Source organism: Schistocerca serialis, chromosome 1 (assembly GCF_023864345.2).
Source record: "Schistocerca serialis cubense isolate TAMUIC-IGC-003099 chromosome 1, iqSchSeri2.2, whole genome shotgun sequence".
NCBI classification, from domain to species: Eukaryota; Metazoa; Arthropoda; class Insecta; order Orthoptera; family Acrididae; genus Schistocerca; species Schistocerca serialis.
In genome coordinates this window covers 1,276,509,082-1,276,531,821 of record NC_064638.1, presented here as the reverse complement: position 1 = coordinate 1,276,531,821, position 22,740 = coordinate 1,276,509,082, and the positions used below count along the sequence as shown (strand labels likewise).

At 40.5% G+C, this 22,740-nt stretch overlaps 1 non-coding gene across 1 annotated transcript; it reads right to left on the bottom strand.

Moving 5' to 3' along the window:
- Positions 1 to 634: 634 nt before the first annotated feature.
- Trnat-ugu (transfer RNA threonine (anticodon UGU)) lies at positions 635 to 708 on the bottom strand. The gene has a single exon. It is a non-coding gene; the product is annotated as a tRNA-Thr (tRNA).
- Positions 709 to 22,740: the final 22,032 nt, after the last annotated feature.

Sequence of the window (22,740 nt, the reverse complement as noted above, 5' to 3'; positions counted from 1 at the left end):
AGTATTTTAGCGGCAGGAAACAATGAATGCATTTGCTGCGCGTTGGAAATGGAGATACTATCGAAGACAGTGCTGCCAAAGCAGAGTTACTAAACACAGCCTTCCGAAATGCCTTCACAAAACAAGATGAAGTTAATATTCCAGATTTCGAATGAGGAACCGCTGCAAACATGAGTAAAGTAGAAGTAAATACCCTCGAGTAGTGAAGCAACTTGATAAAACACTTAATAAAAGCAAGACTTCTGCTCCAAACTGTATACCAACTAGGTTCCTTTCAGAATTTGCTGATGCATTAGCTCCATACTTAACAATCATATAAAACTGTTCGCTCGATGAAAGATCCGTACCCAAAGACTGGAAAGTTGCACAGGTCACACCAATATTCAAGAAAGGTATTAGGAGTAATCCACTTAATTACAGGCCCAAATCATTAACCTCGATATGCAGCAGGATTTTGGAACATATATAGTGTTCGAACATTATGAATTACATGCGAAGACAGTAACTTGTTCTCGAAAGAACAGTTACTGTGATGACCGTGCAGGTTTTCCCTGGAATAAATGATGACTAACTGACAACCTAAGCTGCCGACAGGTGTTGTTGATATACCTCGATGTGGACAGCTGAAAATGTGTGCCCCGACCGGGACTCGAACCCGGGATCTCCTGCTTACATGGCAGGCGCTCTATCCATCTGAGCCACCGAGGACACAGATGAATACCGCGACTACAGGGTTCGAGTCCCGGTCGGGGCACACATTTTCAGCTGTTGACATTGAGGTATATCAACAACACCTGTCGGCAGCTTAGGTTGTCAATTAGTCATCATTTATTATGAATTACCTCGAAGAAAACGGCCTATTGACTCACAGTCAACATCGGTTTAGAAAACATCGTTCCTGTGAAACACAACTAGCTCTTTATTCACATGAGGTGTTCAGTGCTACTGACAAGGGATTTCAGATCGATTCCGTATTTCTGGATTTCCGGAAGGCTTTTAACACTGTACCACACAAGCGGCTTGTAGTGAAGTTGCGTGCTTATGGAATATAGTTTCAGTTATGTGACAGGACTTGTGACTTCCTGTCAGACAGCTCACAGTTCGTGGTAGTTGACGGAAAGTCATCGAGTAAAGCAGAAGTGAATTCTGGCGGTCCCAAAGGTAGTCTTACAAGCCCTTTGCTGTTCCTTATCTATAGAAACGATTTGGGAGACAATCTGAGCAGCCGTCTTAGATTTTTTGCAAATGAGCTAATAAAGTCATCAGGAGATCAACACAAATTGCAAAACAATTTAGAAAAGATATCTGAATGGTGCGAAAATTGGCAGTTGACCGTAAATAACTAAATAACTAAAAGTGTGAGGTCATCCACGTAAGTGGTAAAAGGAATTCGACAAATTTCGCTTACACGATAAATCAGTCAAATTTAAATGCTGTAAATTCAATTAAATGCCTAGGAATTACAATTACGAACAACTTAAATTGGAATGAACATATTAAACATGTTGTGCGGAAGGCTAACCAAAGACTGCGTTTTATTGGGATGACACTTAAAAAATGTAACAGATCTACTAATGAGACTGCGCTTGTCTTTCCTCTACGAGAATACTGCTGCGCGGTGTGGGATCCATACCAGACAGGACTGACGGAGTACACCGAACAAATTCATAGTAGAGCAGCACGCTTTGTATTATAGTGGAATATGTGAGACAGTGACACTGAAACGATACCTGATTTTAGCTGGACACTAATTTCCTTGTCCTGTTCCAGACCTCACGCCAGCCTGCGTGAGCTAAAACGCGTGCCTTGAGGCTTCCTCTAGTAACACGGTGTTGGCTCTACTGCCAACCACAATAGCGAGAAACGATCACCACAATAAAATAAGCGAAATCAGAGCTGGTACGGAAAGATATAGGTGTTCGTTCTCTCCGCGCGCTATAAGGGATTGGAATAATAGATGTGATTTGCAGAGTATCCATGTAGATGTAGATGTAGGTGAGAGAAAATCGTAAGTGTACACACTGTTGAATATCTGCCGCATAAGATTTTAAAAATTCTGTTTTTTTTTTTTCTAATCACGAAGCACATGTGTTGAAATACAGTTAAAGAAGCAGATACAAGTTATGCAAATCATTCAGGTAACACTAAAATTAAAAAGAAATGAGGTAGCAAAGAATGAAAAAAGGAACATTTCTATGAAGTGAGTAACAATCGGCATAATGAGTAGAACATAACCGGATACCGGGCGGGCGTTTGTGGATTGCCGGTCGCCCGGTCTGACACGGCCTGGCTTCACTGGGGAGTTACTGCACAGTACCTATGGGACTTTCGCCGTTGTTGATAGTGCAGTGATCTCGTTTACTTGAGTGAAGTACGTGACCTGTGACCTGTTTCTGTACGAAGTGATATGTATATATATATATATATATATATATATATATATATAGATGTAGGTGAGAGAAAATCGTAAGTGTACACACTGTTGAATATCTGCCGCATAAGATTTTAAAAATTCTGTTTTTTTTTTTTTCTAATCACGAAGCACATGTGTTGAAATACAGTTAAAGAAGCAGATACAAGTTATGCAAATATATATATATATATATATATATATATATATATATATATATATATATATATATATATATTGATCCTGTGCATTGTTCACAATATTTTCAGAGTGAAATGAGCAAAGACACTTCCGGTTGTGCTGTTGCTAAGTGTAGTAACTCTGTGCGTAGAACCTAGCGCATTCTTTACCATCGGATTTTGAAGGACTTTGTACTCCTACGTGAATTGTAGTCTCGTTCTGAATGTGAGGACAAGATCAGTATAAAAATGCAAGGATATGTTCTGAACGTTTTCGTCCATAGGTCTACAAACGGGACATGCAAAATGTTTTACTGGGTTCACCTAGAAAAAAGTAGCTGAAGTCACATGTAGTTCCATCCCAGAAGATATCCAACTGGTATGGAAATGAAACAGGGTGCTACCGATATTGCCCGCGTGGAAGACGATGTGAAAGATAAGGTATGTGGTAGTGCGGAAGAGGCGTCTCAACACACTGGAAGTTTTGTCTTCCAAGAAAAGAAAACTGTGCAAGTCAAGTAGCACAGAAATTTCCCCTGGTCCGATCGGTATAGAAATTAAGGACTTTAACAAAGCCTTGGCTATTATATATGGAAGAAACACTTAAGTAGAGCAAAAATTTAAACTCTGAAGAGAGGTAGGAAGCAAGATCCACCTCTCAAAACAATAGCTTCTGCTACTAAGAATACAGGAAGACTAAATAAGGAGGTAAAGATTAAACTATCTCAGTGTTTCACCCAAGGAGAAATTCGGTACGTGAAGAAGAAAAAGAATTGTGTCGTGGAGTTCGGAAGGCACCGAAAATGCAATTTCTTTGAGACCGTCGTCTGCAAAATCATTTTCTTTCTTAAAATGAAAGCCTTATCGATTTCCCTGTCGGTCAACACTCCAAAATTCGGTCAAGCAGTTTCAGTTTCAACTAGTCATTTTAAACAATGTAGTGTATTTTATTAAGGCAACGTCTTCAATGTTTACATCACTTGAGGTCAGGGCTGTACTAAGCGTTGATCTACGAACACTGACAGTCGCGTGAGCTACGATTCATCTGACGATGTCATACTTCAACCATACAACAACGTTCAGGTAGCCATGATTAGATTTTTTTTTTTCAAAGTGGAAACGGCCAAAATATTACGATTTTGAGGTCACAGTCACATGCAGTTTGTTTCATACAATATTTCTGTACCTGAAGGAGTTGGTTTTCGTGTGGTAGCTGTTACATGAGATATGGGAGCGAAACAATAGAAGATCTTGTGCACCGCCAAACAAGTGATGTTTCGATCACCTATCACAACGACGAATTCCGTATGTTGAACTCGGGTTACACTCAAGATGATAATGCACCTCTCAGAAGTGGTCATGGTTTCAACGTCAGAAGACAAGAGAGGTTCCTGAAGAGGTTTTTGCAAATTTGCTCGAATATGCGATTAGGTTAGTTTCAAACCGTATCAAGAAGGATTTGCTTCATAAATGAGTTAACTTTTTGGGCTTTTCGCAGATGTGGAATATGCCGGGGCAACCTACATCCTGACTGCCAGACTGTGGCCGAAATGTCTTTTCTAGAATTCGTGTTCTTGATACCTTTTCTACAATTCGTTAACTTGGTACATTTTATAGTAATCCCACGCACCTTGAGGTGAATAATAGATTACGCCTACTACTTCTGACTGGCAATGCGAAAAATATACCTTTTTCCCTTGGTGCTTCCATTGCAGAGGACAAAGACCAAAATTCTGCCGAAGAAATAGTGGACGAATTCGAGAATTTTATTTCTAATGATTTGCGAAACCAAATAGCCGAGACGTCACATCACGATATTATAGATGAAGATTTGTTTGGAGATTACGATCTTAGTGATTCAGCGAGCTCCAGTGAAGACTGTACTTAGAATCCCTTAAAATACTTGGTAGGATACATCGCATTTAAATGCAAACACATTGACATTTCATTAGCAATTACAACAGCAAACTGCCAAGCCGATGCAAAATTAATAGCGAAACAACATTGTACAAGTGTACTTTCGACAGGTGGGCTTACTTCTCCATAACCTGAGTGGTCTGCAACAATATCAAAGTTCGAAATTATTGTTGTATGTTTTCTTGGAGCAAGTATCTCAGGTTGAAAACGCGAGAGACAGTCAGTAGCACTTGTATAATCAAGATTTCCCGAAACGTAAAAGAAAGGAATTGATGTTTATGCAAGTAGGAGACGTTTCATCCTCAATAGATTTTTGAACAAAAGAGCCAAATGGAATGCAATGAAGTGGGATTCTGCGAAAATATATGTTCTCTGGACTGATTCCTCTTTTCTCTAAATATGTCTGAACTAAAGCAGCCATATTACTGTAAAATATGCGGTGTGTTCATTGTATGAGGCTGGAAGTATTAGTGACGAGGATCTACAGTTACCTTTGGAGACCAAAAAGTGTTGGCGTCAGTGCATTTTAAAGTCTTACATTTGCATACGAATATTTCGTATACTAATTCTTTCGAATAATATTGAGCCCCATCAATGAGATGTTCAAAGTCGAATGAAAAGGGACGTGAGAATCCCATTAGCGAGTGCGCTAATGCGCCAAAGCTGGATATCCAAGTGACGTAACACATCACCGACGAATGAGGGCGTACTCACGGAATGGCCGACGACTTTAGGATATGGTTCAAATGGCTCTGAGCACTATGGGACTTAACATCTGAGATCGTCAATCCCCTAGTCTTAGAACTACTTAAACTTAACTAACCTAAGGACATCACACACATCCATGCCCAAGGCAGGATTCGAACCTACGACCGTAGCTGTCGCGCGGTTCCAGACTGAAGCGCCTAGAACCGCTCGGCCACACCGGACGGCCTTTTAGGATATGTACAAACAGTTGATATAGTTTTACAACAGCACGACGACTGCCAAATATACCTGACAACAAAAACGTTCAGTATGGTAAAAACGTGGTACTTGCTAATGTTCAAATGATTCCGCACTATATAACGTAACCGTCAATGAAGGACGGAATCAGACGGTTCTGTAAAACTATTCTCGTAGCTTTAACTCTGATGAGTACAAGAAATCGGTTTATCAGTAGAGTGGAGTTGAATGAAGTGAACCTCTGACAAGGTGAAGAAGATTTATACTTTTCATTGACCAGCTAACATCACAACGTTCTGTAGTAAATGCGTATAGGGCATGCCAACTTGTGAACATCACTGTGTGCATACGAGGAGTCTGAAAAGAGATGATTACTGGCCACTTACTTGTACCTCAACAGAATCTCGTCAGATACTAGTTTTCTGTCTTCTTCTTAGAACTCGAGAAAGTTCACACACGCTTAGAAACCAAGTATCACTGTAAGATGTTAGTTAAATAGCGCACGACACTTAATACAGCACAAGTAGCAACACAGAAAGCGTTCACTCGCCGCGAATAAGTATCGCAATGATGCCAGGCAACTGCTCGTGACGTGTCAAGGTATGTTTCATTGTTGAGAGTGTTGTCCGGGATCGATAATAAAAAGTGAGAATCGCTTTGACGGTACCAAAGCTTTCGCTCGATAATAAGTAAAATGTAACGAATTTACCACGATCACGATTCTTTAGAATATTAATAACAGAAAATTACGAAACCGTTAACATCTGAATTTCTCGCTTGAATCACTAAACAAACTAGTATAGAATGTAGCTTTTATCCTAAATTCTGTCACTTCCATAGTCTATACTTGATTGTAATGGTAGACTCCACAAGCTTATCGAAATGAATGTAATGTTTAGCAGGATGAATTTACATACGTCAGTACAACAGTCTTGGAATCGAGATCTGTTGCCTTAATCCAATTCTCAAAATCTACTGAACGTCGCTTTGTCTGGAATGTATGGCTATATCATAATCAAACACCATGCATTCGACTACTTCGTAAGCTGAAGCTTGTGTGAATAGAGCTGAAATGATTGATGAATACATTGGCAATCCACTGATGTTAAATTACACTGGGGTACTTTGATGGACTGGATCATTTTTGTATCACAACTGGAAACAAGGTTTTCATATTGTGATAAGCTGCTTTTCCTTAAATTAAGCGATACTATTCAGTTCGACAATGTTATCGGCATTTCCCTGTAGACAGCATGGACTCATTACTGCAAACATATGATACGTGCTACAGTCGCTCACAGTTGTTTATGGAACTAGAAACTGTATTTTCTTCCCAGTATAAACAAATATTTCACTCCGTCAGTTGAGGAGACGTTGTCAAAAGATTGATGGAGAATGAAACGGATCAAATTCTTACAGAAGCTTTCAAACTACTTTTTCCAATTGTTATCATTCCTGCAACAAGTGCTTCAGTTGAAAGGAGTTTTTCTGGTGCAAAAAGTGTAAAAACATATTTGTAGAACAGTATGGCCCAGGATCGGTTATTAGCTCTTACTTGTACCTCAGCTGAAGAACCAGTATTGTGAATACTTGAAAGCCGAGACACATGGTATGACGATGTCATCAAAAGATTCGGAAGAAGCAGTATCGTGGAGTTAATTTGTTTTACAAGTAACAACGCTGGAACGCCCACTCTAGCAGTACGTTTGTACATAAAAGTGGGTGTCATTATTCTCTTTTCCTTTTTCTGCTTCTTATTACTATTACCACAGTAGCAGTCGTAGTAATAGTAGTAGTACCAGTAGTTGTTGTGGACCTGAGGAATGCTAGGTATTCCTACAGTGAAACTCCGCTGTCCCCTCCCCTCACCAGCAAGGGCCACCGTGGTGCTGCCACTCGACACGTGTCTCACAGTGGCTTCCATCTGGTGCACCAGTACCGTATAGCTGAGAACAAGAATGCTGGCGCCAGAGAACACAGCCGTGCCATTCGACAGGCACAGAGGAACGAACCGAGGGTAATTTCAATTGACTATTGCACTACACATATGGCTCATTGTTTCATCACAGTGGAGGAAGCACTGCACTGGATGAGAAACCTGATTGCCTGCACGTAACTAAAACTACTCAATATTTTCATATCCACGTTCGACCAAATCACCATTCGCCAGCTGCCTCACCTACTCAATGCGTCCTTTTAACTTCTTTTTATTATCACTGAAATAAAGTGATGTAACAGTCATCTGTATGAAATGGCAAAACTGCACGGAACTTGTCTTATACAGAATGTGATGACTTCCACGGAGGATGTTCTGGTACAGTATCTGTTCGGGATGCAGTGGTATATGTCGAGTATTTTATAAGCAAAGTAGACTGTGAAACCACTGTTTATTTCATTTTTTAACTGCATTTTGCCTTTCTTCTAGGAGGGTTGGAACTTACATAGTGGCAACTATTTATTCCACAACCGATACTAAAGAGATACATGTTCGCACCTGTTAGTGTGTTTCAAAGTACTCACCAGCGCCTTGTAGAAACCGTTGCTAGCGATGTGGAAGGTATAGTATACCGTTAGCAGAGCCTATTCTGTTGATGGTGCGAATGGAGCAGTCTGCTGCCTGTGAAATCTCTGGAGCAGTTCTGAAGCGATAACCATGAAGTGGTTCCTTCATCTTCGGAATCAAAACAAAATCACAAGGACTCAAGGCCGGAGAGTATGGTGGATGATATAGTACCTCCCAGTCCCATCGACCGAACAGAGCAGCCACAGCTTGCGCTGTATGCGCCCGCGCATTGTCGTGCAAAATGATGGATGGGTGTTGAAGACCTTGATGACACTGTCGTGCTGTACGACCTCTGGCACATTCAATCTTGATCCGAAAACATAGTGACACCGTTACGTTAGACCGCACGCTCACTAGTAACTGTGTTTCCCGGGATTGTGCGCACACCGGTGACGCGGGACGGTTGACTCCATTTGCTCGGAGGTGAAGTAGGTATGTGAACAAAGTGTGCTATCAGCGACATCAGTAGAGTCTCCACAGCAGTGTTGCCACTATTTAAGTTCCAACATACTTATAAGTATTACTCTGATGGAGATTAAAAGACATTTTGTTACACTTGTAATCCATATTTAATAGCGAAATTTAGAAACGTTTTTCCGTGAAAGTTCTATTGTTCCTTTGTTCCTTTTTTTTATTTTTATACTGGAAATGTAATTTTATATATAAATTACTACCAGCAGAAAAATTCTCTAATCGGAAAACAAAAAATATATTTAAGGGGGGTTGGACGTCAAACGGGCCGACTTGGAGCAGGAGAGGCATCATACGACATTTTAGTTTCCAGTGTCTATAATTGTACAAATAAATTCATAAAACTTTGTCAGCAACACCAGGAAGGATTCAGGATTCACACTCATTGCAGTGGAAGTTCGAAAACATAGCAAAATAATGTTTTTTACGTGCGAAATTTCATCATTTTTTCACTTATTGATGGCTGCATTTGTTGCTATAGGTACACTTTTCTTCATAAGTTAGAAAGGTTCTTCGATGTATTTTGCACAGCGTACATACCATACTCACTGGTGTATGGAATCTAGAATTTATTTAATTTATGAAAAAAAATTAACTGTTATATTTTAAACTTCATGTTGAGAAAAAACGCAAACTTTGTAGATAATTACCTCAATTTTTACCACAGTTTTTAATAGATTTGGAAAATTGTAGAGTTTCACGCACCTTTAAGTATGATTTGTATGCCGTGCAAAATTCATCGAAGAATCTCTTTTACTTATGAACAAAAGTGTACCTATAGCAACAAATACTGTCATTAGTAAGTGAAGAAAATGATGAAATTTCACATGAAAAAAAAATCATTTCGTTATATTTTCGAACTTCCACTCTTATGAGTGTGAATTCTGAATTCTTCCTGGTCATGCTGACAAAGTATTATGAATTTATTTGTAAAAGTATAGACAGTGGAAATTAAAATGTCCTGTGGTGCCTCTCCTGCTCCAAGTCGGCCCGTTTGACGCCCTACCCCCCTTAAAAGAATGTCTTATTCTACCTTCCGCAAAACCTTTAAAAATCATCCCAAAACTTTCGACATGCAAACATTTGGTGCATTTTTTTCTTAATTCAGTTCACTTCACACTCCCACAAGACCTCCTAACTGTAACTCACTACACCCACTAATCCATTGCTGTAAGTTTCTCGTAGCTTGCCACTCACAGTTGTCCATCCTCTCTCACTCATTCAGCCGAGACAATTGTCATTATCTCTTAGTGACTCTCTGGCATTGTCTCCTCTGTCCTGTGTCACAGTCAGAGACCCTTTCGCTCTGTCCTACTAACACAGTCTGCTCTCACTGTCCCGGTCTCCCTCTTGGTCTCTCTTATTGCTCATACGTCATTCTTTCCTTCATACAGCTGCAGTCGCTTCTCACTGTCACCCTCTCGCACTTCTTCGTTGTCGCTGTCAGATTATATTCTGTCTCCCGTTTTCACTGCCTCTCACACAATGCTCCTCTCTTTCACTTTATTCCTAGCACTCTCCCCCCCCCCCCCCCACAAACACACCTCCTCCTTCCATGGCACTGTCTTCTTCACACTTTTACACTTTTCCTAACACTGATCTGAGAGTGTCCACAATGTTCCACTGCCACTGTGTCCATATATTTCTCTCACACTTCCACTGTCTCCTTCGCTCTTTGTTTGTATAACACAACCACTGCCTACTACTTTGCAGTAGTTATTACTTTTCCGTCTCTTTTCACTGCCATTGTCTTCTTCTCCCTCAATGTAAAGAAGCGTGAATATATTCGCATGCCAAAATTTTTGACAAAAATTTAAAGGTGCTGAGGAAGGTAGAATGGGGCCGCACGGAGTGGCCACGCGGTTAGAGGCACCAGGTCACGGACTGTGCGGCCCCTCCCGCCGGAGGTTCGAGTCCTCCCTCGGGCATGGGTGTTTGTGCTGTCCTTAGCATTAGTCAGTTACATTTCTACTTCTTCATCTACATCTATGTGATTAGTCTGCTATTCACAATAAAGTGCATGGCAGAGGATTCAATGAACCATCTTCAAGCTGTCATCCTACCGTTCCATTCTCAAACGGTGTGCGGTAAAAACGAGCACTGACATTTTTCTAAGCGAGCCTTGATTTCTCGTTTTATCGTGATGATCATTTCTCTCTACGTACGTGGCTGCCAACAGAATGTTTTCGCAGTAGAAGGAGAAAACTGGAGCCGACGGTGTGTCCGAACGGTTCTAGGCGCTTCAGTCCGGAACCGCGCTGCTGCTACGGTCGCAGGTTCGAATCCTGCCTCGGGCATGGATGTGTGTGATGTCCTTAGGCTAGGTTAGGTTTAAACAGTTCTAAGTCTAGGGGACTGATGACCTCAGATGTTAAGTCCCATAGTGCTTAGAGCCCTGTGAACCCCATCTCCCTCCATCTTGTGAGAAAATGTGACTGAAATGTCATGAGAAGATACCGTCGCAACGAAAAATGTTTTTGTTTTAATGATTGCCACTCCAGTTCACGTAAAGTCTGTGGCACTACCTCCCCTATTTCGTGATAATACAAAACGAGCTGCCCTTCTTTGCACTTTTTCGACGTCATCCGTCAGTCCCACCTGATGCGGATCCAACACCACACAGCAGTACTCCAAAATAGGGCGGACAAGCGTGGTGTAAGCAATCTCTTTAGTAGACTTGTTGCACCTTCTAAGTGTTCTGCCAACGAATCGCAGTCTTTGGTTTGCTCTACCAACAAACTATCTATGCGATCGTTCCAATTTCGGTTATTTGTAATTATAATCTCTAAGTATTTACTTGAATTTACAGCCTTCAGATTTGTGTGACATATCGCATAACCGACATTTAGCGGATTTCTTATAGTGCTCATGTAAATAAGTTCACATCTTTTTCCATTCATGGTCGATTGCCACATTTGGACCATACAGATAACGTATCTAAATCAGTTACTTTAAATAGTGTGCCAGTCCAAGGACCGATGACGTCAGCATTTTGGTCCCTTAGGAATTCACACATATTTGAACAAGTTGTTTGCATGGCCATCTTCCGCATCAAGCACAGAAATATATATGTAAATAAAACCGCCTTCTCCTGCTACAAGTTGCAGCAGGAAAAGACTGTTTTATTGTTATTTACAAAACAAAAATTCAGATATTTCACAAATGCACAATGGAAATAAGACAAAAGAAATTTGACACCTACAGCCAAATTTTACTTGCGAAACTTTTTGCATATTGGTCAGTACTACAGCATGAGGTTGCTAGATTACAACGGAGACACTTTACAGCATATTTTGCTACGCTACGTCACTTTATAAACTACGACCGTGCCTCAGACCGGAACTCACGTGTGTATTTTACGTGTACTAGTAGAGTAACTTTGAACCTCTGTATCTCAGACCGGGATCTAAGAAATACATGCTAAGAATTGCAGCCTTCTCATACGCATCGCTCTTTGGAATTCTCGGCTGGATTTTATTTGGCTGGATCTAGTAAAAAGATCCTTTTTGTGAAGTTTTTCAAGAAACCACCCATGAATATTAAAGGCGTCTCCATAAGCCCCAACAAGCCCACCGTATATCACATCAAATGCTAAAAGAACAATTTGCCCAATTATCCAATTGCCCAAGAAGGATGAAATGTGTAATATTCACACTTTGACTCTGGATGCCGATTTCTGCTCCAATTATCTAATATTTTATTGATTAATACTAATTAAATTACAATTTTGACAGATTAATGTGTTGAATTTAGAATTCATTTATGTAGATTTTTTCTACAAATAGTATTGATACTTTATGATTTATTTATGTTTATTTTGAATTATCTTTTATCAGTTATTTGTGTTTTAATTAGTGTTGCTTTTTTAACTTTATTAGAGTGTAAGGTTTTAGCTTACATCCAAATTCGAAAGGGTCCAAATAAAGTAGGGTTTGTAGGAATTCCTCAACCCTTTAGTGATGCTATTAAGTTAATTTGTAAGGAGCAGCCATTTCCTATTATATCTAATTATTTACTTTATAATTTTTCTCCTGGTTTTCATTTAATAATTTCCTTGGCTGTTTGAGTGATTTTCCCTTACTTAACTTATATATGTTCTTTTTCTTATGGGTTTTTGTTTTTTTTGTGTTGTACTAAATTAGGTGTTTATACTGTTATAATTGCTGGTTGGTCTTCTAATTCAAATTATTCTTTACTAGGTTCTCTTCGTTCTGTTGCTCAAACAATTTCATACGAAGTTAGTTTGGCTTTAATTTTATTATCTTTAATTATTTTAATTTGTAGTTTTAACATGTTTGATTTTATAAATTATCAGCTTTATTGTTGATTTATTATTATTTCTTTTCCTTTAGCTTTAGCTTGTTTTGCTTCTTGTTTAGCTGAAACTAACCATACTCCTTTTGACTTTGCCGAAGGTGAATCTGAATTAGTTTCAGGTTTTAAGATTGAATATGGTGCAGGCGGGTTTACTTTAATTTTTTTAGCTGAGTATACTAGAATTGTTTTTATAAGAATATTATTAGCTTTAATTTTTTTAGGTGGTGATTTTTATTCTTTTATATTTTTTATTAAGCTTGCTGTTATGTCCTTTGGTTTTAATTGAGTTCAGGGGACACGTTTTCGTTATGATAAGTTAATGTACTTAGCTTGAAAAAGTTTTTTGCCTTTATCTTTAAATTTTTTTATTTTATTTGTCGGTTTAAAGATTTTATTTATTTCATTTATTTAGCGAAATTTTTTAAGAAAAGTTAATAGAAGAGTTAAACATCTAGTTTTATGTTTTCAAAACATATGCTTTTCCTAAGCTAATTAACTTATTATTCCTTAATTAGTTTATCTCATGCGTTTGCAACATGTACATTAATTAAAAAGTATGCAAAGTAGATAATTGTTAAGATTTATCCTGTTATAATGTAAGGTTCTTCAACAGGTCGTTTACCAATTCATGTTAATAAGCATACAACAACTACTATAATTCAGAATAAAATCTGATTAATAGGATAGAATTGAATACCTCAGAATGGTGTTTTATTATAAAATGGTAAAATTATTAAGATTCTAATTGATAAGAATAATGCAATAACACCTCCTAGCTTATTAGAGATTGATCGTAGAATTGCATATGCAAATAAGAAATATCATTCTGGTTGAATATGGACTGGGGTTACTAAAGGGTTAGCAGGTACAAAATTATCTGGATCCCCTAGGAGGTAAGGATTAATCAAGCACAATATAATTAATAATGATGTTATTAATACAAATGTAATAGAGTCCTTGAAAGTAAAGTATGGGTGAAATGGGATTTTTTCAATATCTCCATTTAGGCCTAAGGGGTTATTAGATCCTGTTTGGTGGAGGAAAAATAAATGAATTGCTGCCATTGCAGCAATAATAAACGGTAGTACAAAATGGAATGTAAAGAATCGATTTAATGTTGCGTTATCAACAGCAAACCCTCCTCATACTCATTGAACTAAATCTGTTCCTAAATATGGAATTGCTGATAATAAATTAGTAATTACTGTCGCACCTCAGAATGATATTTGACCTCAAGGTAAAACGTATCCTATAAATGCAGTTGCTATAACTAAGAATAGGATTACTGTACCAATTATTCAGGTGTGTATGTATATGTAAGATCCATAGTAAATTCCTCGTCCCACATGTAAATAAATACAAATAAAAAATATAGAAGCTCCATTTGCATGTAAGGTTCGAATAATTCAACCATTATTTACGTCTCGGCAGATGTGGACTACACTACTAAATGCTATTTCAATATTTGATGTATAATGTACAGCTAAAAATAGTCCAGTTACAATTTGAATTACCAAACATAACCCTAATAGGGACCCAAAATTTCATCAAAATGAAATATTTGTTGGTGCAGGTAAATCAACTAAAGAGTTATTAATGATTTTAATTAAAAGATGTCTTAATCGTAAGGGTTTATTCATTAGTAAATTATCCTTTTCATACGCATAGCTCTTTGGAATTCTCGGTTGGATTTTAATTGGCTGGATCTAGTAAAAAGATCCTTTTTGTGAAGTTTTTCAAGAAACCACCCATGAATATTAAAGGCATCTCCATAAGCCCCAACAAGCCCACCGTATATCACATCAAATGCTAAAAGAACAAACAAACCGTCTCACAAGACTTGCGCCAGGCCTCTTTTTTCCTGTAGTTAATGCAGCTGTAGCCGTAGATTAAAAATTGGCGGAAATGCGGGTGTACTTCATATCAGTTTAATCTTTTTTCTCCATTGCAGCTGAAAGTGACCATAACATTATCACAAGGTCGAGATCCACGAAACTCTACTCTTCCTAACCTTTCGTCAAGAACTGCCCTGGAAGTCTTCAGAGGCGTTCCTCCACCTTAGAATCTTGCCAACTGACGGGTCGGACGTCTGAGAGTGACATATACACTGCAGAAAAAGGGGCTTGGGCGGAGTTACACGTGGTAAACAGAGACGATCCCTGTCAAAGATATAACTTGATATCGATTCTCGTCTTGTCAAAGATAAAAACTGTTTAGCGATTCCGCATAGCTACCGTACATTTGTCACTAAGTTCCACTGACTCTTCTTTCCTATTAATGTTATCCACTTTTTATATATTTCCATGTCTTCTATACACAGCCTTGGAGAGTAGTTCGTCGTCATAGATAAAATTTTCTTTTCAGAACATTTTACTTCGCAATTTTCCTCCTAAAAAGACCAGTAAGCCGTAGCGTAGCATGATCTTCAGTCAGGAAGTGACGAAATGATTTTTTCTGAAACAAAAAGTTTATCTACGACGATGAACTAACCTCCAAATCTTGGAATATATAAAAATAAGGATAATTGTACTAGTGAAGGAGAGACTCTGAAACATAGCGACATATGGGCAGCAGCTCAGCACAATCGCTAAGAAGTTTTTTTTTGTCTTCGATAGTTAACTTATACCTTTGACAAGGATCATCCCTGCTTATCGCATGTAACTCCGGCTGTGGCCGTTTTTCTGCAGTATATATGTCGCTCTCGGATATTCGACGTGTCATTCGGCAAGACTCAACAGAAGAGCAACGCCTCTGAAGTCGCCCAGTGCTATCCTAGACGAAACGTTTGGAACAGAAGAGTTTCGCGGCCACGGCCTTATACCTCGGAAGGTTTATCAGCACCATTGTATTCCGGTCGTAAAAGCCTACACTGCGATGTCATAAAAACGTTGCTGAATTTGTTGTAGAATAAACAAGCATAATTGGATGCTAATCATCCCTCTGCGAGAAACTCTAAATCTCCAATACTTATTACAACATTTCTATTATTAATCGGTTCACATGAGCACAATCCCTCATCACGGATCTGGAAGAATGTAACAATTGCATGTTCCACACTCACAATACTGAATTCTAACGTTATGTCAGGAACACAGAACAACGCAGTCAAACATTGCAGTCCATAGGGACTTACCCTGCCAAATATGAGCATGATTTTACGTTGGGTGTCCACTGGTACTGATAACTGATCGGTTGCTGTGTTGTTCAAGGGGGACTGTGTGGAGGCTTAGAAGAGGCAGATGTTATTAATCGAAGAGAAATTTGTAAAGAAAATAGCCACTAGTGTTATGGATTGATCTAACAACGTATCTATTAAAATGTCGTCATATGTGCTACTACACTTTACTTGGTCCTCAATAAAGTTAGAAAACTAAAAAAAAAAAAAAATGTTGTACTGATACATGAACTTCGGGTATCAACACTTGGTGTCCTTACATGACAAGCGTCATTTCGTCAACGCTTTGTAGATGCAGTTATCGTCCTAAAGACAAGCGTAGGTGCTACCGTAGGTAATGCTTAGTGTCAACATGTGCTATTTCGATCATTAGTGGTAATTCTTAACAATAATTCCATTAGAAAAGAGAACAGCAGAAAAACTCATTCCCTCCATACAATATCACTTACAGTTTCATTTTATATTGCATCACTATTTAATGGAGTTTTTATACCGTGACCCCCACTGAGTCGCCAAGTAATAAACCTGGATCAGAAGACCAGTTATTATTCAAGCTACATCCATGTCAGTATATTTTGCCCCTCTCCAAATCTGTAAAACATTCAACTGCTACCGTCTTCTTTTTCTTTTTTAAGTTTTCTTACCGTTTCCACATACTCATATTCTGTTACTGTACGTTTACTATTTGTGTGTTGTGTATTGAGCCGGGGACCTACAAACGACGGAGAGGATTCGTCCTGCCGTGGCCCACAGAGGTTCAAATCCCCACAACGGACCACAGCAGTGCATACACCTCTCAGCGCCCCACGCCGAACACAGGGTTCCTGTGCAATTCGGTCCCCAGTGGCTCCCAAACCCCCTCCCCCCCCCCCATTCCGGGAACGTCTTATTCCAGACGAGTGTAACCCCAGTATTTGCATGGTAGGGTAATTATGGTGCATGCGGTACAAGTGAAACCAGCCCACATTCCCCGAGGCAGATGTAAAACCGCCTTAAAAACCATCAACAGGCTGGCCGGCGCAGCGGACCCCGACACCAGTTCGCCGGGCAGATTAGTGTCGGGGACCAGCACGTTAGACTGAGCGGCTAGCCGGGCCGGCCACATTTACTATTAATTACTACCTGCATTTACTAAAATATTTTTCACCTTGAGACTGTCACTGCTAATAATATAAAAATTATTACTATTGATTAAAGTTCTAGCAGATCACGGACGATAGAGTACGTACCTGTTCCTGAGCCATTAGATCCTGGTGTAAAGAGACTACATGGCCTAGATTTTGAAATCGGAGGAATATGATAGTGTATCACATGCACTTGTGCTATGATACTAAAGTACAGTCGTTTGCTGTTACTATTTTCAATCCAATTGACTTTCGAGTGATTTGATTTCGTCTGTTCTTATCTGTCTGTATTTTTTTTCATAACTTCAGATATTCCACGTCGAACGTCATCTGTACTGCTTGGTGTAAGTGAGGATGTTTTTATGGCCAGTGTCAGATTGAATGAGATCGAAGAACCTCATGTTTAACAAACAACAACAGGTGCGTTTTAGCATCGCACTTTATCATTATGACAAATATTTTTTGAAAAACATTGCCGATGTTTCTAGCAATTTGCAAAAATCTTCATTGGCAATACTCATAGTGACTGAAGCTTGGTATGTGCCTGCTATTTGCTCATATGTAATATTACGTAACTATATTCGCTGCGTCGTCATTCTTCCCTACAACTATAGAACTCGCTGTTAAATGTGCGTAACATCCACCAGGACAAAAACGTTTCTAGAATCTCTAATACTGCACTGCATATTGTGTTAGGAATTAATAGGCAACATCCACTGCACCGTGTAGGCCTGCTTCAGACTTTCCCATGTATTTGTCTTCAAGTATTTGTATCTATACTGCCTGTGAATATGTTCCAGTGTCATCTACTCACCGTTCTTAATATTTGTCTATGCATCCTCATACATCTTCTAATCTATCAAAGAAGTTCTTTATTACTTTTTCAGTGATGTGTCCTTCCCACCTTCATATCTCGGCCTCTACAGTCATACCAAGTCTATATGTACATCCACATTCTGTAAATCTCTGCGAATTTCCTCGCTGTTAGTCAGGTCCCTGACAGTTCAGGTTATTCAGCTTTTGTGTGAACCTGTCTACTGGGACAGGTCCGTTCTCTCTCCACATATTGTCTGCTTGTTTCTTCTTATGTCTTCCCATATAATTTCAGTTTGTCAGTTTAGAAACTAATGTTAATTCTGAATGTTGTCATTCGTTAATTTCCTGCTGTACTACTTCCTATCTTATGTGTAATGCTCATAAACAAACGCGAGTTCAACTGAAAAATATAATTTCTGTTCTCTGTATTTCAGTTAATACTGTCTGTTTTGGCACACAAGAGTTGCATCTATACATAAGTGCTGAGGTTATTAACGCCTCCAGCAGTGAAAACATAACTGATAATGAGCTATCATCTCGTTATTCATTATACTAAATATATATATATATATTCAGGATGGAATGTAACAATACCAGAGAAGGAAAGTTGCTACTCACCATATAGTGGAGATACTGATTCATGATAGGCACAACAAAAAGATTCACACAGTTACAGCTTTCGGCCATTAAGGCCTTTGTGAGCAGTAGACACACATACACAGATGCACACACACACTCAAGCAAACACAACTTGCACATATGTCTGCAGTCTCAGAGAGCTGAAACCACACTGCAAGCAGCAGCACCGGTGCATGATGGGAATGGCGACTGGGTGGGGGTAAGGAGGAGGCTGGGGCGGAGAGAGGGCGGGATAGTATGGTGGGAGTGGCGGACAGTCAAGTGTTGCATTTTAGATGGAGGGCAGGAGAGAATCTGTGGAGCGGGATGGGGTGGGTAGCAAAAAGGAGAGAAATAAAAGAAATTAAAAGATTGGATGTATCGGTGAAATTACTGCTGTGTGGTGCTGAAATGGTAACAGGGAGGAAGCTGGATGGGTGAGGACAGTGACTAACGGAGTTTGAGGCCCGGAGGGTTATGGGAACGTAGGATGTATTGCAGGGAAATCTCCCACCTGTGCAATTCAGAAAAGCTGGTGGTGGTAGGAAGGATCCATATGGCACAGGCTGTGAAGCAGTTACTGAGATGAGGGATATCATGCTTGGCAGCGTGTTCAGCAACAGTGCGGCCCACTTTTTTTTGGGCCACAATTTGTCGGTGGCCGTTCATGCAGACATGCCTACACAGAATGTAGCACAGTGGTTGCAGCTTAGCTTGTAAATCACATGACTGGTTTCACAGGTAGCCCTGCCTTTGATGGGATAGGTGATGTTAGTGACCGGACTGGAGTAGGTGGTGGTAGGAGGATGTATGGGACAGGTCTTGCATCTAGGTCTATTACAGGGGTATGAGCGATGAGGTAAGGAATTGGGAGTAGGGGTTGTGTAAGGATGGACGAGTGTATTGTGTAGTTTCGGTGGACGCCAGAATACCATGGTAGGAGGGGTGGGAAGGATAGTGGACAGCACAGTTCTCATTTCAGGGCTCAACGAGAGGTAATTGAAACCCTGCAATTCAGTTGCTTCAGTCTCGGATGGTACTGAGTTACGAGCGGAATCCTCCTCTGTGGCCGGGCTGTGGGACTTTAGGAGGTGGTGGGTGACTGGAAAGATAAAGCACGGGAAATTTGTCTTTGTACAAGAATGGGAAGATAATTATGGTCAGTGAGGGCTTCAGTATATTTTGAGAGGGACTGCTCGTCACTGCAGATGTGGCGACCATGGGTGGCTAGGCTGTACGGAAGGGACTTCTTGGTATGAAATGGGTGGCAGCTGTCAAAGTGGTCGTATTGCTGGTAGTTAGTATGTTTGATATGGATGGAGGTACACATGTAGCCCTCTCTGAGGTGAAGCTCAATATCTAGCAAGGTGGCTTGTTGGGTTGAGTAGGATGGGGTGAAGCAAATGGAGTAGAAGTTGTTGAGGTTCTGGAGGAATGTGAATAAGGTGTCCTCTCCTTCAATCCAGATAACAAAGATGTCATCAATGAATTTGAACCAGGTGACGGGTTTAGGATTGTGGGTTTTTGGCAGGGATTCCTCTAGATGGCCCATTAATTCGTTAGCATAGAATGGTGCCATGCGGGTGCCCATAGCCATACTGTGGATTTGTTTGTAGGTAATGCCCTCAAAGGAGAAGTAATTCTGGGTGAGGATATAGTTGGTCATGGAGGCTAGGAAGAAGGTTACTGTTTTGGAATCCATAGGGCGACTGGAAATGTAGAGTTCGATAGCAGTAAAGCAATGGGCATTAGGAATGTTAGTGGACAGGGAGGTGGCATCAATAGTAACGAGCAGGACACCATGTGGTAAAGGGACAGGAACTGTGAGTAGTTGGCCTGGGAAATGGTTGGTGTCAGTTATATAGGAGGATAGGTTCTGCGTAATAAGTTGAAGGGGTTGGTTTATGAGAGCAGAGATTCTCTCATTGGGAGCGCACTAAACGGCAACAATGGGGCGTCCTGGGTGGTTTGGGTTTATGGACTTTAGGAGGCACGTTGGTTGCGTATGATTCGTCGGGTTGGTATCGTAAACGTGTTTCTACTGTGTGGACTGGAAGAAAGAGAGAAGGTCTTCAACTAGTCCTGCATGGTTGAATATGGGAGTGGGGCAAAAGGTGAGGCCTTTGGAAAGGACTGATATTTCTGTTTGACTAAGGCTTCTGGAGGAAAGGTTCATAACTGTGTTGCGGGTCTGTTTGGATTCTTGTTTCTGTGTGGTGGTGGGAGGGAGTTTTGGAGGGTGGGGTAAGTGTAGTAGGTCTGCAAGACAGGGTTTGTCAGCTACAAGTGGGCATGTGGGAGGTTTGGAGGTTGTTGTAGAAGTGGTGGACAGTGGTTCTCCGAGGCGGGAGTAGGAAGTGAGTAGGATGGAGAGCTTTTTGAGGTGGCGGTGTGCATGTTGCTCAAGTTCCTGCAGGGCAAGAGTTTCAATGTGTGTTATGGCTTCCAGGAATTTGGGATTACATAGCAGGAGAATTTTGTGGATGGAAAGAAGGTACTGCAAGGAGGACTGGAAAGGATGTAATGATCAATGGGGAGTTCTCGCAGGGCAAGAGTTACAATGTGTGTTATGAATCCAGGAATTTGGGATTATATAACAGGAGAATTTTGCGGATGGAGAGAAGGTACCGCAAGGAGGATTGGAAAGGATGTATTGTGCAACGGGGAAAATGATGACGAGATCTCCTCATTGTGTGTAAATATTTCTCACATGTTGGCGCGACGCCGTCAGTGGAGGCACAGAATGACTTCACATCTATCTTTTTAACAACGAGACGCAGGTTGACTTCTAGTTTCACCGTTCAAATTGTACCGTTGTTCAGGGCTCGGACTCTTTGGCTCCAAATACTAACCAAGGCGGGTGGGGCCTGAAAGAACAATCCCCGGCTCATAAGATAGCGTCTAGCTTTCCCCTAGCCGAGGGTAACCAACTCACACAGTTTACAGAACGCGGCCACATAAGGGCGACAGCTGTGGACATCCACTGTGTGCTGTTTTTTGGTGGCTGGCTCTGGACTCCTGTTATCCCTCCGTCTAACGGCTGCAAATGGCGTCCATTTTACCACCACAAGACTTTCAAAGGAGCCCTGTCCTGCTCTTCTATGCTACATTACTGTTAATTTAAGGACAGTCATTACACTGAAGTCACCGCAATTGGTGATGCTCCCCTGGACATTACAAATGGAAATATGTGTTTCTTAATAGGGTGAGTAATCACCACGGACAGCAGTAGATGCTCTGCAGCTTGCTCTCACGCTGGTGAAGGGGCTGGTAAATTCTTGTGTCGAGGTGTTCCATTCCCACACCATTTCAGCTGACAACTTCTGGATGGATTCACTCACTCGCCGCATGGTGTTTAGAAAAATCTATCTGTGCCAGGTGATTATCATTAAACTTTTCGTATTTAAAACGTTATAACACGGAAACTAATTACCGTAATATCAAGGACATGGGGAAGTGAAGTAATGCAGAATCAATTCAATTGAAACACTTTCAATGTGCTGCTACGGTACACCATACAATTACATTCCAGTACCATTACTGCAACCCAAAGTGGGCTCAATATGGCTCCTATCAGAGCTCAGAAAAGTCAGAAAGCGCAGGATTACATTCTTCACAGCAGAACAAAATATGTCGATAAGTATGCTGGTACTGCTGTTGATATGCCACGCTTCAGATCAGCTCATGTGTGAACGAAATACTGGGGAAGCATATCGCAGAAATTCTGGCCAGCCACACTGCACGTCTTTGGTTGTTGAGAGCCCACCAGTTCAAAAAAGAATGGGCCAATGGTGAACGTAACCGTTAAGCCAAACCGTACGGTGACACGTTCCCCATACATAGGAACTTCATGCACAGAGACTGGAGGTGAAGAACCCCTTACTCGGCTGTTCTGAGTATTCACCTCACCTGTCAGAGAAAAATGAGCTTTGTCTATCATTAGAATGGTCCAGAGCCAGGTGTCATCAATTTCCGTTCTAGCGAGAAAGTGGAGAGCGAAGTCAACACGTTGCTGTCCGTTCAGTTGTGCAAGCTGCTGTACAATATGGATCTTGTACGGATGTCATGTGAGAATGGTTCGAAGCACTTTCCCTACAGAAGACCACGGGATGTCCAACTGTCATGCCACAGCACGCGCACTGTTTGACGATCGGGAATTGTGCGCAGAGGTGTTATCAACCACCTGTGTGGAACCAATCGTCGGC